The 19,255-nt window shown below is 42.8% G+C and overlaps 1 pseudogene; it reads right to left on the reverse strand.

Annotated features, from left to right (window-relative positions):
- Positions 1 to 14,104: 14,104 nt before the first annotated feature.
- On the reverse strand, positions 14,105 to 14,999 carry LOC118152011 (uncharacterized; annotated as a pseudogene).
- Between the last annotated feature and the right edge of the window lie 4,256 nt (positions 15,000 to 19,255).

Here is a 19,255-nt window from a genome sequence, read left to right on the forward strand (position 1 = left end):
AAACAGGTGTGTTTCTACATGCTGGGGTGTTGCAAGAGAGCCGGTCTGTGGGGTGGAAATGGACAATGAGAGCAGAGAAAGATGACAGGCTGGCTGTTTTCCTTGAGGTTAAGGTGTGGTCAGGGTGAAGGATCACTTTCTCAGAATGAAATTGTGTGGTTGGAATCTCTTTCCTGCAATGAAGGTGGGAGTACCTGGGCTTTCTTAGCAGATTGCCCAGATGTGCAGCCAAAGAAAAGAATGAAGGAGTGAGGATTAAAAGTTATCAAGAGTGGAAAACTATACAAAGATATTTCAACTATTTTTTTTGGGGTCCTCCCCACTCCAATGTTTAACAGTTGATTAGATGCACTATGTTTTATTTTGTTAAAATTGAACTTGTTTGAGTAAGACTTCATGGTACTCAAAGAGGCTGACAGCTTAATCTAGTAAGGGAAGTATAGTTCCATTGAATGCATTCCCTATGAACCCAGCATTGCATATTCTGGGAAGTGAAATGAGTCGTTGATTCTTCTCAGTAATGGCTGGAACTACAAAGGAGTTCCAAGTCCTGCTGCGGCTTTGTATTGTGGCCTTAGTGTATATAGAGAAATGTATGACCTCGATTTAGATTTTGGATATTTGTGAGGCAAGAAGTATTTACTCTGAATCAGGTAACTTTGAGGTCATGGACCCACACTTAATAAAACTGTGCATATTGGGCAGACTGTTGGACAGGGGCTCCAGTTATGAGAAGTTTCATCCATTGACTTACCCTGGAGTCCTGTTGCTTATTAAGAATGTCCTGATTAATCAATAAAAAGTAGTAAATCCCTACTGAACTCATCACACATGACAACGATTATATCATCCTTGCAGTGTGTAACCCTCCTCTACTGTTTCTCATTTGATCCTGGGGTGGGGTGGTAGGAAGGAGTTTCCCTTGGTAGCTGATGGGCCTAAGAAGGCAGTGATCTCCTAACCCATGTCATAAAGCAATGACTAAGAACAAGGTAGGCAGGCTACCTCTTCCTGCAGAAAAAATATGGCAGAGGGCCTTCCTCTGACTCTATGATGTAACAAGGATTCCTCCAAAACCTGTGCAGAGCTAACGGGGTGCTGCTTCTAGAATCCAAGACATGCTGAGCAACTGAGTATGGACTGTTACAGGCTCAGTGCCTGTGAGAGTGTAATGTACTGCAATTTAGAGCCTGTAAGCCTTTTGTGGAGGGGGCGTCATTGAAGATGTGTGGATTTGGAACTAACAGCATAAGTGACCTTAAGCAAAATCTATAAGTGATGAATATATTTCCTCCAAAATCCAAAAAGGGTTAAGGATTTTGGCTTGTTTCACATTGCAGGCATTGAGAGGTTTAATAGCTGCTTCTCCACAGTGTTAGAGATGGAGTTACTTTCGTTTACAAAACAATTTTTAGGCATTTAATCAAACAAGGTGCTTGCACTATGTGGGAGTAATGATCCATTCCCTTTGTGTAAACTGCTTTGTGAGTATTTTCATGGCCTGCCTGAATGAGAGTTTCAAATGGATTACCATGGAGGAGAATGTCATCAGTGTAAATCACACCTGCAGTTCTGGAAAACATTGAATGAAGTTGAGATCTTCCCTGCAAAGTTTGTGTGCAAAGGCAAGACTGCTGAGGTGCCCACAACTGGTGGATTGAGGTGCATAAAATTTCTTTGAGGTAAAGAGAAAGCATGGACAGGAAGCTGTTGACACAAGCCTGAAAAAACATAGCCAAATCTGGAGAAGCCTGATATTTACCATTTGCTGATTGGATGGAGTAAGCCATGTCAGTAACATTGGGAAAGATCACCCCATTAAAGCTGGCATTGATTCACTCTGAGATGTCCTACTTCTTTCAAATTAGAAAAGCACAGAAAATTGGGGTTGAACCCAGAAACAGTGGGATAATCACCCCTAGGTCTTGCATCATGGGTTTCAATACTTGAGTATCCCACTTTAACTAATATTTTGTCATATTTTCTTTTTTCGCTGGGGTCAGGAACATCTATTGAATTCCATTTGTAAAGCTATTGAAAAATGCAAAAGACTTAAACTGAATATTGCTTTTTGTATCTCCTTATTTTCTCTGTATTTATCATCTCAGTGTGAGCTGTCATCTTGGAAAATTTAGGGAAACCAGTGATTCTCATGGTTAAGACAAAGGATACCTATTTTACCTCCATTTTATGTTTAGTAACATCATTAAGGTAATAGAGTATTCGCCATTTATTTTTTATGTATGTATGTATGTATGTATGCATGCATGTATGTATGTATTTTTGTAATGGAGTTTCTCTCTTGTTGCCCAGGCTGGAGTGCAATGGTGTGTTCTCAGCTCACAGTAACTCGTCCTCCCAGGTTCAAAAGATTATCTTGTTTCAGCCTCCCAAGTAGCTGGGAATACCGGCATGTGCCCCAGGCTTGGCTAATTTTGTATTTTTAGTAGACATGATGTTTCCCCATGTTGGTCAGGTTGATCTCAAACTCCTGATCTCAGGTGATCTGCCCGTCTCAGCCTCCCAAAATGCTGGGATGGAGAAACCCCATCTCTACTGAAAACACAAAATTAGCTGAGTGTGAGCCACTGTACCTGGCCAAATTCATCATTTAAAATCAAAGGGATCCTTGGTTAGCTCATTAAAGGCAAAAGATTAAATGTATGAAAGTTTTCCAATTGATGCATTTTAACAGATTCTCATGTTCAATCACCATCCAAGTTACAGAGAAAGAAAATTCAACAATTACCTTTTAATATTTTGTGTAGATTCTTGTGGTAAATTTTGTGTTTTCACCTGTAAGTTGCAAGTTAGGAACTTCTCTTACAGATTTTTTGTTTTTTTGTCCTCTTTTTGTAACTTGAATTTGGTTGCATTTTTTTTTTCTTTTTATTCTTTGTTTATCTGACTTTCCTGTCCATTATTTTTTCTTTTTTAGTTTTAAAGACATTCAGTACACTTTACAGGTTGTTTCTGTTTTTTTTTGTTTGTTTGTTTTTTGAGATGGAGTTTCACTCTTGTTACCCAGGCTGGAGTGCAATCTCAGCTCACCGCAACCTCCGCCTCCTGAGTTCAGGCAATTTTCCTGCCTCAGCCTCCTGAGTAGCTGGGATTACAGGCATGCGCCACCATGCCCAGTTAATTTTGTGTATTTTTAGTAGAGATGTGGTTTCACCATGTTGACCAGGATGGTCTCATGATCCACCCACTTTGGCCTCCCAAAGTGCTGGGATTACAGGCATGAGCCACTGCACCCAGTCGAGGTTGTTTCTTTCAAGGTGACTATACTTTGACAAGATGTAGTAGTCATATAATGTAATTATTGTCTATGACAATACTAATTGTAGCAGGTTGTGAAGAAGGTTCAATGGAGAAATAAGGCATGCATTTCTGTAAAGGTGTCAGTGAAAGTAGGATGTGTCAGTGAAACCTGCAGGACGTGTTTTTTAAATTATAAAAGACATAGCAATATGTCTGGACTGAAATGCATGACTCAGAGAGACATAAAAGGGACCTGAGTGTATATTCCTGTTCTTAAATACCAAAATATTTTTAAATTACTAAGGTCATATAAATCTCTGAAAGAACCTCAGCTGAACTCAGTAAAAGCAGCATAAAGCATTAGAGTTGAAAGTGCAGGATTGTCATGGGGTGCAGAGCCAGTGAGCAAAGCAAAGCAAGAACAGCAATTCCCTGACAGTGGCAGCCAACATCTGGATAATCCTGCTCACAGTGGCCTCTGTAGGGGTGAGTTGCATAGATCACATGGACCTTCCCTGACAATTTGTTTTAGTGTTGAGACTGCTAATGCCACACACTCCAAGATTGTGAGAAATGGACTCTACTTCCTGTAGTGAGGTTTATGAGGAGAGCAGCGTATCTACAGAGTTGATCCAAAAATGACTTGAGAGCAGGGAAAGGAGACTAGTTTGGGGCTGTGATTGTGGTCATGAGTGGGGCTGATGAAAGGGTCCTGCACTACCTGGGGCCGAACCTCTCACTGACACCTACAGAGGATGAATCCAGGTTTTCTCATCAGCTTCTCCAAGTAGGCAGAAGGGAAGAAAGAAGAGTGAGACCACCCAAAATATCTAGAGTCAAAGATAAACATGGAGGCTGGGCACGGTGTCTTACGCCTGTAATCCTGGCACTTTGGGAGGCTGAGGTGGGTGGTCACCTGAGGTCAGGAGTTCAAGACCAACCTGGCCATTATGGTGAAACCCCATCTTTAAAACAAAACAAAACAAAAAAAACATATACATGGAATCAGAGGCTTTATTACTAATGCCCTCCAACAACACAGGAAGAAAAGATAGACACAGGCAAAGGGCTCTCTAGGGAGCCCATCACTGGTCTATGACAATACTGATTGTGACAACTTTGGAAGAAGAGTTGACAGAGAAATAAGGGATAAGCTTTTCTGTAAACTTATCAGTGAAAGTGTACACATGTGACCTTGTTTTTAAATTATAAAATGAAACCTCTCCCAACTCATAGTCCAGAAAAATGCCCATTTGCAGGACTTCTGTATTCCTTGTAATGCATGGACTACAGAATGGCTGAATTTCCCAGCACCCCATCTGTGGGGTTGGCAATCTCAGACCATCTCTGGGAAATGTTTCTTTACAAACACCAAGGGACAATGCACCTGTGCCTCTCACTTCTACGTGCCAAAAATGTCTCCCAGCATCAAAGCCCTCACAGCTCCGGACTGCTGGGTAAAAACAAAATGACTGAGGATTATCAGTAAAGCCTGCATTCAGCCTACTAAATATCACAATTTTTCTGTCTCCTGACAGAAAAAGACTAGGGTGGGCTGTTTCCGGGTCTAGCGTCAAATCTTCCTGAAATGTGCTCATCATTCTTTGGAGGCCAAAATAATGTGGAGAGAACCCCCAAACTCTTCCTCCTGAATTCATGTGAGAAGACTACAGGGGCTTTCAGGTTTTCATATGTGTTGTAGATGTTCTCAGTACCTGTCAGCACATCCAGGTCTCCCTGAAATCCCTTCTCTGTTACTGCATTTAGCAGGTTTTGGAGTACAAGTAAATGCTCTGAAATTTGTCTTTGATTTTCAGCGAGTTTTTCTTCAGCATTGTGCTCTTCAACAAGTAAAGAGGCACAAATTGCAGCTTGTTCCTTTACTAAGGAAATCTTAATTTCTTCAAATTCAGACTGTAATCCCTTCTTCCATGTTTCCATCATCCTTTTCACATTGGAAGATTTCAACATTGTCGCTTCACATCGCATCTTGGCATTTTCAATTTTCTCTTTTAGTGGCTGAATGTAGCTTTTGAGCTTTCTCCTGTTTCTGGCTGCAGCTTGCTCAATGGGCAGCAGGGGGTGATGCTGGTGGTCAGAGGAGACCCTGCACTGGGGACACAACAGCTCCAGGTCCTTCTCACAGAACAGGGCCAGACGCAGACAGTGCTTTCCACACAGGGGCTCCTCCTCCTCCTGCCTTTTCCTCTTCCTTCTCATGGCGGGAAGCTGCTGAACCACATCAGTCATGTGGCGAAATTGGGTGTTGCTCCTGAGGTTCTCTTCAGGGCAGTGGTGGAGGCAGACGGGACAGGGGAAGATGTCCTGAAGGTCTTCCCAGCACTGGTGGATGCAGGAGCGACAGAAGTTGTGCCCACAGTGAGTGGTGACTGGGTCCTTCAGGTAACCCAGGCAGATGGGGCAGCTGGCCTCTGCTTGGAGCTCAGCCAGGGATGCTGCGACGGCCATGGTGCAGGGAGGGATCTGTGTAGGGAGACTCCCTTCAGAAGGTGTGATCCTCCAGGAAGGAGGGAACATGAGAAGCTGGCACCTCCTCTGTGTTCTCTCTTGCAAGCACTTCACAGGCCTGTGTCTGTTTCTTTCCCTTTGGCTCTAGAAGCAGCTCCAGTGGGAGGGAGGGCCTAGGGCACTGGCTGATCCCTTGGCACCAGATCCTCCTTTACTGAAATTCAAGCTGGGCTCTTTCGTGGTCTTTCTCAGAAAAAGCCACAGTTACAAGAGGCAATGGAAAATAATGACCACGTGAAATTCTCCAGAGTGTGAATTTCAACAGAACAAGAAGGCAATTGTCTTCAACTACAAAAAGAAAAAAATAAAAAGATTTATTGAAGCAATGAAGACCACATGTATCAATGAAAATAACTACCTAAATAATTTTTCTTATTTGTATATAAACTCTTTTAACAATAAAGTCCATTGAGATAGAGGAAATCTCATAAGTATTCACCAGTTATAATTTCTAATAATAATATTATGATCTTAATATTTAAAACAGCTCTATATTTTAGACATTCATAGCGCAATATTCACCCATAAGATTATATGTGATCCTGGGTTTGCTTCAAAGTATTGCCAACTATAGGAATTGAGATATAAATCTGTAAGTGGATACAGTGTTTGTTGTAGTAATTTTGCTGCTACATTACATGCTTTAGATGTTCTCCAGTAGGAAACATTATTGAAAAGCCTGACCATCTGGACAACATGACCACACTTTATTTTATAAAAAAAATACAAAAGTTAGCCAGGCCTAGTGGCCCACACCTGCAGTCCAAGCTTCTAGGGAGGCTCAGATAAGAGGATCAATTGAACCTGTGAGGTTGAGGTTGCAGTGAGGCTTAGTGTGCCACTAGACTCCAGCCTAGGTAGCAGAGCAAGATTCTGTCTTAGATGAAAGAAAATTAAATGAAAAGCTGAGCCTAATTGTCTCTGCGTCATTGTCTCCAAGCCAGACCAGCTTCTCTTACTCTCTATTTTGAGCCCCTTTCACTTCTACTACATCTCGAACTCTAAATTCTCTTGTGAGTTGGGCATGATGGCTCACACCTGTAATCCTATCACGTTGGCAAGCTGAGGTAGGCAGATTACCTGAGGTCAGAAGTTTGAGACCAACCTGGCCAACATGGTGAAACACCCTCTCTACTAAAAATAAAAAAAACTTCACCGGGAGTGGTGGCAGGTACCTGTAATCGCAGCTACTTGGAAGTCTGAGGCAGGAGGATCACTTAAATTTAGGAAGCGGTGGTTGCAAAGAGCTGACAGAGTGCTATTGCATTCCAGCCCAGGCAACAAGAATGAAACTCTATCTAAATAAAAAATGAATAAATCAATAAAAATAAGTAAATTGTGACTGCGTACAGTGGCTCACACCTATAATTCCAACATTTTCAGAGGCAGATGCAGGCACTTCAGAAAGTCAAGAGATCGAGACCACCTTGGTCAACATAATGAATTCCAGTGTCTATTAAATATACAAAGTTAGCTGGGTGTTGTGGTGGGTGCCTATAGTCCCAGCTACTTGGGAGGCTGAGGCAGGAGAATTGCTTAAGCTCGAGAGAGGGAGGTTGCAGTGAGCTGAGATTGTGCCACTCTACTTAGCAAAGCAGCAGAGTGAGACTGTGTCTCAAAAAAATTAAATAAATAAATAAATAAAATCCCTTGTGTCTTCCTCTCCCTTCATACGTCACACAAGTTTCTCCACAGTCTGTTTTTAATTTCATTTAATCTGACTTTCAGGTCTGAATCCTCTAGGGCCGCACAAATCTCTCAAATTCAGTTGAAATATATTAGTGGCAAGAGCAAGGCCAGGCATTATGATTTCGTGTTCTCATGTTTTGTGGTCACTGATCAGAAGAACAACTGGCCCTTCCCCCTCACTGCCAATTATTGCATTCTCCTCTGACCTCGCCTATATTATCTGCTCCACAGGCCAGGTGTCTGCAAAGTAAATTTTCTAAGCACTTCCTCAATGCAGTGTCCTAGTCCAACCCAGTTAGGGGAGTTCTTTCATTTTCATCCCCATGGACTTTGAGCGGAGGTCCTCCCAGGATTACTCCATTTGCAGCCTGAGCCTCTGATGTCTCTCCCCAACCCTAACCCCACCCAAGGTGTCTTCTCCCTCCCTGAGTCCCTGCTCACCTGCACTTGTTGTTCGAGGGGTGCTCTCCTGATGCCAAATCTCCACTTGGGTCCAGGCTCTGTGAATACTCCAGAGCTGCCTTTAAATTTTTAGACGTGAGGGGTGGTTCCTTCAGAACCACTGCCAAATAAGAATGGCTTCTCCTGCCTTCCCAGGTCAGCCGTGTCCTTCTTGGTCCAGGTCAGAACAGGCAACACAGCACAGCCTCTCTGTTCATCTGAGAGTTCTGAATCTGGCGCCTTCAGAGCTTATAAGCCTTTAGAGAGTTTCCTTTCTGTTTCCCTATTGTATAGAATGCAAATGAAATTAGCCTTTGGCCAATGACAGGCTCCAATGAACATTTTCCTCCTTCTTCTCTCATTGCATTTTAAGCCTGGGAAGTGGGGTGGGTGGGGAGAACATGAGGACATTAAAAGTGGAAGATTGGATTTATCCGTCTGTCACTAGTCCATTGAAACTCCTCTAACTTAATCAGTGATTCGGTTCTGGGTTAATAAAATATTGGAAATATTTGTTGGCTGGCGTTGACCTTTTCCTTCTCAGGCAGTTTTAATTTTTTTGTCCCTTGAAGGTTGTGCTTTCAGAGTCAGTCCTTTTCTTGATTTTCTAGATTCCCAAACTCATTCCAGAGTTTTCAGCATCCACAGGCTCAGATGTTGAAGACAGACTGCTGGTAGAAATATTTATTCTTATTTATTTATTTATTGAGATGGAGTCTTGCTCTGTTGCAAGGCTGGAATGCAATGGCATGATCTTCGCTCACTGCAACCTCCACCTCCTGGGTTCAAGCGATTCTCCTTCATCAGCCTCCAAGTAGCTGAAACTACAGGCATGTGCCACCGTTCCCGGCTAATATTTTTATTTTTAGTAGAGATGGTATTTCACCATGTTGGCCAGGATGTTCTCGATCTATGGACCTCATGATCCTCCTGTGGAGGTTGCGGTGAGCCCAGATGGCACCACTGCACTACAACATTGGCTGCAGAGCAAGACCCAGTCTCAATAAATAATTAAATAAATAAATATTAAAAATTCTGGATAAAATTATTAGGACCCAATTTCAAATATTCAACTATGTATTATCTTTCTGTAATTGGATTCTGAAAACTGTTACCTCCTTATTTTCTTAGATAATAGTGGTCACAAATAATTGAGTACAAAAAAGTGATTGGAAATATTTTTTAGAGCCTGACTGGGTTTGAGTCTCAGTCGTTCCTTTTGCTATATATGCAGTGTTGGGTTTATTATCTACAAAGCAGGAATAAGGTTCTTATTTTATAGTATGTAATGTGGACTAATTTGTTAGGTGCTTTGCCTGCTACTGCCAGCTGCTCTTACTTTTCCACATTATGGACACTAAGATACGTGCTTTATGCAAACACTTATTAAATTATAATCACCTCTTGAAATGGCAATTATTGTCCCCAGTATGCAAACAGGAATACAGGCTGTGAATTGTTCTTTTTCTAAAATTTAAAATCTTTATTTTCTTAATAATATGGTCAAAGTGTTGAGATTACAGGCATGAGTCACTTGTCTGGACTGTGAATTGTTCAGCAACATGTCTGAGGTTCAGAGCCACATTCTTTTCCCCCATGCTCCCAGAATGCCCCATCTCCATCTATGTCTTCAATTTTTTTGAGATGGAGTTTTACTCTTGTCCCTCAGGGTGGAGTGCAAAGGTGCAATCTCAGCTCTCTTCAACCTCTAACTCTCAGGTTCAAGTGATTCTCAATCCTCAGCCTCCTGAGTAGCTGAGATCACAGGTGACTGGCTATGGTTGCTGGCTAATTTTCGTATTTTTTGTAGAAAAGGGGTTTCACCATGTTGTCCAGGCTGGTCTTGAATTCCTGACCTCAGGTGGTCCACCCACCCAGACCTCCCAAAATGCTGGAATAACAGGCATGAGCCACTGCTCCTGGCCCAATGGTTGTGCTTTTAATCAGTAGTAATGCCATAGGGGTTGGGCTGGAAAAGGCCCCTTATACAACCAGGGTTTCAAGGGAATCTTAGCTCCACGTTGGGTGACCCTAAAGTCTGCCTAGTTTTGCAAATAATCCCTTTATTAAATGATACTGAAATCACCATATTTGAATGTGCTTTTCTGTTTAAACCCTGGCTGAACCCAAGGCAATGAAACACAGAAAGTCCTGCTTCTCCACCAATCTAGGGTGAGAGTGAGCACCTACTTTAATATGTTGTAGGTAATAGAGTGACCACAGGAGGAGTCTAGCAGATGATGGTGCCAAGAAAGTCTTGTTTCTGCAGTAGCATGTCATCCTTGCAAAATCTGATAATTTTATTTTTATTTATTTTTTTCAAAATAAAATTTTATTTATAATTTTTTTGGTTAAAATGTATGATTTATTCTTGCATCACAGGAATTCCTTCTATTATGTTAATATTTGGCTTTGTCTCCAGCGTCAGCCAAATGTTACCTATAACATTCAGCCAGTTGGCATTTGACTGAAATGTGAATTATTTGTACTCCAACTGCATTTGTATCTATATGTACATGTAAATATACGTAGTGTGTGCTGTGTTCAGTATGATATGGTAAAAATGCATAGATCAAGTTAGTGACTGTGGATGTCCTGGAGGGTGGAGGCGGGATTGTTTCACTTTCTACTTCAACACAGTTCTCAATTTGAAAACATATCTGCAGGGTGCGGTGGCTCACACCTGTAATCCTAGCACTTTGGGAGGCTGAGGTGGGCAGATCACGAGATCAGGAATTCAAGATCAGTCTGATCAACATGATGAAACCCTGTCTTTACTAAAAATATAAAACTTAGCTGGGCGTGGTGGCACTTGCCTGTATTCTCAGCTACTCAGGAGGCTGAAGCAGGAGAATTACTTGACCTCGAGAGGCAGTGGGAGTGGTGAGCCGAGACTGCCTTATTGCACTTTAATCTGTGCAACAAGAAAATAACTCCATCTCTCTCTCTCTCTCTCTCTCTCTCTCCATATAAATATATACCATGAAAATATATATAGAAACTATAAATATGTATATATAGAAATTATTATATATATTTAGAAACCATATATGTATAAATATATATTTAAACCAGTGTGCATTAGTATAAGAAAGAGACATGAACATTTGGGGAAAAGAGACCCTAAGATATAAAAGTACCCATTTATATGTCTCTCATAAGGTTGCACTCAACATGCTGTCTGGGGCTGCTATTATCTAAAGGCTGGCTGGGACTGGAAGATTCATTTCCAAGGTGGCTCACTCACAGGCTGGCATTTGGTTTTGGAGACTTCAGGTCCTCCATACAGAGGACGCCCCACAGGCCGCCTTCTTATATATTTTTTTCCTGCTTTCCTGTTTCTCTCTTTCATTTCCATTGTGGGGTATGATAACCTGTTGCCAAGACAGCCCCCAAAGATCAAAGCTAACTCAAAAATAGTTGAAGCCATGTTATTAGTTCTAGCAATAAAATAAAAGCAGACACAATGTGTGTGATTTCCTGCCTAGCATGTTGGAGCAGACCAACACAATATTCTCTCACTTTCTTCCATATACTTTCATAATCTTTTTATTTTTGCATAGTTTTAAATTTACAGCAAAATTGCAACAGTACTATAGAGGTCCCATGTATCCTGTACCCAGCTTTTTCTATTGTTTGCGTCTTACATGACATTAGTACATTTGTCACAACCAATTATCCCGTATTGGTACATTAACTAAACTGCATTTTTCAGTCAGATAATATTAATGTTTCCCTAATGTCCTTTTCCTGTTCCAGGATGCCATCAACTATGCCACATTGCATTTAGTCATCATGTAGCCTTAGCTTCCTCTGGTCTGTGTCAGTTTCTCAGACTTCCATTTTGATGATCCTAACAGTTTGAGGAATACAGAGGAGGCATTTTTGTAAAATGTACCTTCACTTTAGTTTGTCATGTTATCGTCATGGTTAGACTAAGGTTACCCAAATAGAAAAGAAGACTCCAGAGGGGCAGTGTTATCCTGATCACATCACATTAAGGGTACCGGCCATCGACATGACATATCGCTGTTGTCATGAACCTTCATAACCTAATGAAGGGAATGTTTGCAAGGAGCAAGTTACTAAACTCTTTGGGAGCATATCACAGTGCTCGCTCTACCTCTGCTACAAAACCTGTAATGGTGTCTCACAAGGTCACGGTACGTGGGTCTCCAAGTCATTCAATAGAGCTGAAGATCCAGAATTGGAAACAGAAAGAAAAAAACATAAATTTTGTGTTTCTAAGTCATTGAGATGTCAGAGGTTACTTGTCACAGAAGTATAGGATAGTTAACCTTCACTAAAAACACCATTATATGCTATTTTGCTCAATTAAAGAGATAAGAAATAGAAAAGCAAAATGAATACACACACAAAACCCAAAAGAAGAGAAAACTAAATGTATAGAAGCAGAACAAAATATATGCATACAGATTTACGTTGAGGTCTTTCTTTAAAGTGTGAGAGAATAACAGATAGAATGCCACTTGTTATTCCATTTATTACAGGTGATTCTCAAGTTACAATGAGGTTTTATTTCAATAAACCTATAGTATAGTGGAATTTTTTTTTTTTTTTAGACAGTGTCTCGCTCTGTCACCCAGACTGAAGTGCTGTGACCCAATCACAGCTCACTACAGCTTCCTCCTCCCAGGTACAATCAATTCTGCCTCAGCCTCGTGAGTAGCTGGGATTATAGATGTGGACCACCATGTGCAGCTAATTTTTCTATTTTTAGTAGAGGTCAGGTTTCACCATGTTGGTCAGACTGGCTGAGAATTCCTGAGCCGGTGATTTACCCCTCCGACCTTCCAAAGTGCTGAGATTAGAGGTGTGAGCCACCGGGCCTGGCCAATGGAAAATGTTTAAGTCAAAAATGCATGACAACACAGCATATGGTCCCTGAATCATAAGCTTCAAGTCATAATGTTTTGACTTTACAATGGTGCAAAGGCATATGAATTCAGTAGAAGCTATAACCCCATCAGAAATCTTAAGAGCTCCTTGACTTTCATTGTTGTTATGTCACGATAAAGCTGTCAAAAAGTTGAAAAATTGTTAAGTCGCATTATAAGTCAAAGACCATCTCTGAGGGTTTTTTAAATGTGATTTACTTTCTTTATATGCTTTTTTTCTAATTTTATAAATTTTCTTTTGTAAATTTTGTAAATTATCTTTGTATATAAATCTAAAACCTATGCAACTGGGTGGGTTGGTGATTAGTGATTTTTGTATTCTTACGCTTAAAGCATAGGTGTGTAATACTGTCATCAGCATTCTCTTCAAAGCCTGCATAGAACAGAACCTTATAAACAAGTGACTGTACAATTCAGGAAGGAGAAATGGTAAGATGAATTAAGATGACATAAATAGAAACGTTTTCTAGAAAATGGAAATTATGAGTTACATTGAGATGTGTCTTCTGCCACCAAATAATTTTATGAATCTTTCTCAAAGGTGATAAACTATTTAGAGTACCTAAAGAATAACTCTATTTCTATTTAATTTTATCCACCTCAGCCAGGCGTGGTGGCTCAAACCTGTAGTCCCAGCACTTTGGGAGGCCGGGGAGGGCGGATTACCAGGTCAAGAGATCGAGACCATCCTGGTCAACATGGTGAAATCCTGTCTCTACTAAAAATACAAAAATTAGCTGAGTGTGGTGACATGCACCTGTAGTCCCAGCTACTTGGGAGGCTGAGGCAGGAAAATTGCTTTAACCTGGAAGTTGGAGGTTGCAGTGAGCCAAGATTGTGCCACTGCACTCCAGCCTGGCGCCTGGCAACAAAGCAATACTTTGTCTCAAAACAAAAAATTTTTTTATCCACCTCTTGTAGATGTGTACAGACTAAAACTGAGGGTTATAGCCTGCCCTTCACCTACAGAACATATTCTCTGCATGGACAAGATAAGCCACAATCAGTTGCTTTGGAGATCTGGACAGCCTATTACATATGAACTTACTTATCTCTAAGAAATGAAGTTCTCCCCAGAGCTCAAGACATCATATGTGGTTTTGCAGGTGGTTTACTGAACAAATCCACATAAAAAAGGGGGCAAATTGGTGACAAAATCTGTACTAGGTTCTCAGGTCATGGTCACTGATGCTGGTCTCTGCCACACAAAAAAGGACAATGTTTGCAAATTACTAATAGGCCAGTGGTAGCAGCAGCACCAGGTCTCACTTCAGTTGGATTTCCAGCTCAGGCTCCAGCGCCAGCACTGGCTCCAGCAGTAGCTCCAGGAATTCCTCAGCATCCAGCCACTGAGGAAGTTCTAGCATCTCCCACAGCTCCAGCAGCTCCTCAGGCTCTCCAATTTCTTCTTGACACAGAGACAACAACAGGTGGCATCCCCGCTCCATGTCCAAAGCACCTGAAAGAAATTTAAAGAAGAGGAAAAGGTGGAGCCCATTCTCTAAGCCCACCAAAGTGCACACGAGAGACTCACCAGGAATGTGACCAAGAATCACATCAGGGAGATATTTTCCATCCATGGGAAAATTAAAATGATTAGCATGCCTGTGGATAGATTACATCTCCATCTGTCCAAAGGCTCTGCATATGTAGAGTTTGAGAATCTAGATGAAGCTCAGAAGGCACTGGAGCACATGGACAGGGGACAAATAGATGGCCAGGAGAAATCACTGTCACAGCTGTGCTGGCACCCCTGTCTAAGCCACCCCCAAGATAATTCTGCCCTCCCAGGAGAATGAACAGGCCTCCCCCACAGATGAGGAGAAGGTCCTGCTCCCTCAAACGCAGGTGCCCCATGCACTGGTGATCACTATGCTTAGGCCAACACCGCCACAGGAACCATTCCAGCTCCACCTCCTTTTGATAGATAAGCAGACCACTGAAGCTCTCACCCCTGTGACTTATACCCCACCCAGCTCAGTTTTGTCACTTTTCTAGCGAAAGGGAGATCAGTAGGAAAGCAAACCCCTCACTCGGGCAGACACTGTAGGCAGCAGTCAGCACCCCTCTACTGGTCGGGGTCTGGCTGCAGAAATGCTGTCGGTTTGGCTTGTGTTTGTCAAGATGCCCTCCAGTTTTCTGTCTAGAAAGCTTGACCATTTTTAGTTTCTAAGAGTCAGTTCAGTGGCAGAGCCAACAGGGACGAGTGAGGCTCTGGGGGTATGTGACCCTGCTTGTGTGGAAGCACGCTTTACCTTTCCCTGGTGACCTGGGATGGTGGCCAAGCCACGCCCTTGCTGTTGCTGTGCAGTGTCCTTTTGGAAAGGGAGCATCCCGGGCTTTAAAGCAACTGCCAACCTTGTTAGGCCCGGCCTCTTGAAGCCTCTTCCGATTTCAGGGGTCAGACATCCCCCAAGAGCCTCTCACCCATGGTAGTTGCTGTGCATGGTTCTGTCTGTCCTTGTGCCCATGCACACGCCCTACCCCACCACCCTACTCAGAAACTGGTGAGTGAGTAGAGAGTCAGCTCTGTGGGGTCACCCTGCAGCCCCGGTTCTGTTTGCCCTTCATGGTGGTCTTTCAGGATACCATGGCAACATGTACATTGATTTCTTTTTCTTTTTTTCATTTATTGTGTAGTCAGTACTATAAAATCTCTGTTAGAGTTTCATAACTTTGTAGCATTTAAATGGCATTCTTTTTGTACTTTGTTGTGTAGAGTGGAAGAATTGTGTTGAATAAATGCACAATTGGAATGCAAAAAAAAAATGTTAGGAGATTTTTGTGAACTGTGAAGAAGGGAGAGAATGGCAAAAGGGATTTTAAAGCTTTGAGTTGTAGCAGAATAAAAGATGAGGCTCAAAAGAGAAAGTAAGAGAGAAGCTGGTCTGGCTTGGAGACACTGACACAAAGACCACTGGCTTTTGGAGCCTGAAAACTCTGGATCGAGTTTGGGAATTCAGAAAACAGGCGAGGACTGACTCTGGAAACACTTCCATTAAGGGACAAAATGAATTAAAACAGCCAGATAAGGAGGAGGCCAACACTAACCAAAAAATCCTATATCTGCCTGCCTGAGTAAAACACGATGAAAATATTCTCAAACTACAATTAACCCAGGAACAAATCACTGATGAATTTAGAGGAGTTTGGTCGGGCACGGTGGCTCACGCCTATAATCCCAGCACTTTTGAAGAATGAGGCGGGTGCATCACGAGGTCAAGTAATCGAGACAATCCTGGTCAACATGGTGAAACCCTGTTTCTACTAAAAATACAAAACTTAGCTGGGCATGCTGGCACAGCCTGTAGTCGCAGCTACTAGGGAAGCCGAGGTAGAAGAATTGCTTGAACCCAGGAGTCGGAGGTTGCGGTGAGCCGAGATCGTGCCATTGCACTGCAGACTGGGTAATAAGAGCAAAACTCCGTTACAAAAAAAAAAAAAAAAAAAGAAGTTTGAGTGCAGTAGTGAGAGATATCTAATCATCCACCTTTAATATCCTGTTCGCCCCACCCACCCCACCTCCTAACCTGAAAATAAAATCTGAGAAAATTGAAAATACTAGTAAGAGCCTGTTATTGGCCAGACGCTAATGGCATCTGCAGTCTGTCCAATAGGGAAACAGAAAGGAAACTCTCCACAGGCTTATAAGCTCTGAAGGCGCCAGATTCAGAACTCTCAGGTGAACAGAGAGGCTGTGCTGTGTTGCCTGTTCTCACCTGGATCAAGAAGGACGACAAGGACCTGCCAAAGCAGGAGAAGCCATTCTTACCACCTCGGCAGTGCTGCTGAGGGAACCACCCTCACATCTGGATATTTAAGTGCAGCTCCGGAATACTCACAGATCCTGGACCCAAGTGGAGATTTGGCGTCAGGAGAGCACCCCTCGGACCACAAAGGCAGGTGAGCAGGGACCGAGGGAAGGAGCAGGCACCTTGGGTGGATTTAGGGTTTGGGGGAGTCCTCTGAGGCTCAGGCTGCAAATGGAGCAGCCCTTTGAGGGCTTCTGCTCACAGTCCATGAGCACGAAAATGGAAAAACTCGCCAAACCAAGGTGGAGTAGGAGGCTACTTTGAGGAATCGCTTAGGAAATTCCCATTGCAAACACTTGGCCAGTGGAGTGGATAATGTAGGCAAGGTTGGAGGAGGATGGAGCAGATGGGAGCAAGGGAGAAGGGGCAGCTGTGCTTGCGGTCAGTGACCACAAAATATGAGAGCTCGAAACCGTAATGCCTGGCCTTGCTCTTGCCATTAATTTGGTTTGTCTGAACTTGGGAGATTTGAGTGGCCCTGGAGGAGTCAGGCCTGGAAGCCAGATGGAGTTGGAGTAGAAAAAGAATGTAGAGAGATTTGTGTGAACTGTGAAGAAGGGAGAGGAAGGAAGATGAGATTTTAGAGCTTTGCGATGTAGCAGAACTGACAGATGAGGCTCAAAAAGAGGGTAAGTGAGGCAGGCTTGTCACAAAGTCAGGCTGATCAAAAGCCCTGGCTGACATAGGGAAACCCCATCTTTACTAAAAAAAATAAATAAAATAAATAAATAAATAAAATAACCTGGCATTGTGGTACGTGCCGGTAGTCCCAGCTACATGGGAAGTTGAGGCAGGAGAATCACTTGAATCCAGGAGGTGGAACTTACAGTGAGCCGAGATTGTGCCATTGCACTCCAGCCTGGGCAACAGAGCAAGACTCTGTCTCAAAAAAAAAAAAGAGGATAGGAGAGAAGCTGGTCCGGCTTGGAGACATTGACACAGAGATCACTGGTTTGTGGAGGCTAAAACGTCTGCAATAAGTTTGAGAATCCAGGAAACAGTCAAGGACTAGCTCTGTAAACACTTCCATGAAAAGTCAAAAAGAATTAAAACTGCCTGAGTAGAAGCAGGCCAGCACTAGTCAAAAAATTCTATATCTACTTTCCTGAGAAAAACAGGAGGAAAATATTCCCAATTTTCAATTAGCCCAGAGCAAAATCCCTGATTAGGTTAGAGGAGATTCAATGGACTGTTGAGACAGAGAAATCCAATCTTCCACTTTCAATGTCTTCATATTCTCCCCACCCACCCCCTACCATAGACAGAAAATGCCATCAGAGAAGAAGGTGGAAAATCTTCATCAGAGCCTGTCATTGGCCAGATGCTAATTACATCTGGAGTCTGTCCAATAAGGAAACAGAAAGGAAGCTTTCCACAGGCTTATAAACTCTGAAGGCACCAGATTCAGAACTCTCAGGTGAACAGAGAGGCTGTGCTGTGTTGCCTGTTCTGAGCTAGAAAAAGAAAGGCATACGCAGCCATTTTTAGTAGACAGTGGTGTTGAGGGAACAACCCCCACATATGGAAATTTAAGGGCTGCTCCAGAATATTCACAGAGCCTGGATCCAAGTGGAGATTTGCATCAGGAGAGCGCCCTTCAGACCACAAGTGCAGGTTAGCGGGAACTTAGGGAAAAAGCAGGTGACTTAGGCAGGATTAGGGGTTTAGGGAGACCTCAGATGCTCAGCCTGTGTGTGCAGCAATTCTGTGAGGACTTCTGCTCAGTCCATGTGAGGATGAAAATGAAAAATCTCCCCTAACCAAGGTGGAAAAGGACACTGCATTGAGGAAATGCTTAGAAAATTCTCTTTGCAGACACCTGCCCAATGGAGTGGATAATGTAGGTGAGGTCAGAGGAGAATGCAGTAGTTGGTCGGGGGTGAGGCGGTCCAGTTGTGCTTGTGCTCACCAAGCCCGAAACATGAGAACACAAAACCATAATGCCTGGCCTTGTTTTTGTCACTAGTTTAGTTCATCTGAATTTGGGAGATTGGTGCGGCCATAGAGGAGTCAGACCTGGAAGCCAGACAAGGTGGAATAGCAAGAGAATGTGGAGAGATTTGCGTGAAGTGTGAAGAAGAGAAGAAGACACAGGAATATTTCTTTATTTTTATTTTTACTTTTGAGACAGAGTTTCACTCTTGTTGCCCAGGCCAGAGTAGAATGGCACTGTCTCGGCTCACTGCAACCTCCGCTTCCTGGGTTCAAGTGATCCGCCTGCCTCAGACTTCTAAGTAGCTGGGATTATAGGTACCCACCATCACATCCAGCTATTTTTTGTATTTTTGGTATAGATGGGATGAAACCTCATCTATATGTTGACCAGGCTGATCTCAAACTTTTGACCTCAGGTGCTATGCCCACCTCAGCCCGAAAAAGGCAAATTACCAGTGTGAGCCACCATGCCCGGCCCACAAGAGACTTTAGAACTCTGAGATGTAGCAGAAGTGAAAGGTGAAGCTCATAAAAGAGAGTGAGAGGAGCTGGTCTGACTTGGAGACAGTGACACAGAGACAGCAAGGCTCAGCTTTTATTTTATTTTATTTGAGTCAGGATCATGCTGTGTTCCCTAGGCTAGAGTCCAGTGACACAATGATCGCTCAC

The sequence above is a fragment of the Callithrix jacchus genome, chromosome 3 (assembly GCF_049354715.1).
Source record: "Callithrix jacchus isolate 240 chromosome 3, calJac240_pri, whole genome shotgun sequence".
NCBI lineage: Eukaryota > Metazoa > Chordata > Mammalia > Primates > Cebidae > Callithrix > Callithrix jacchus.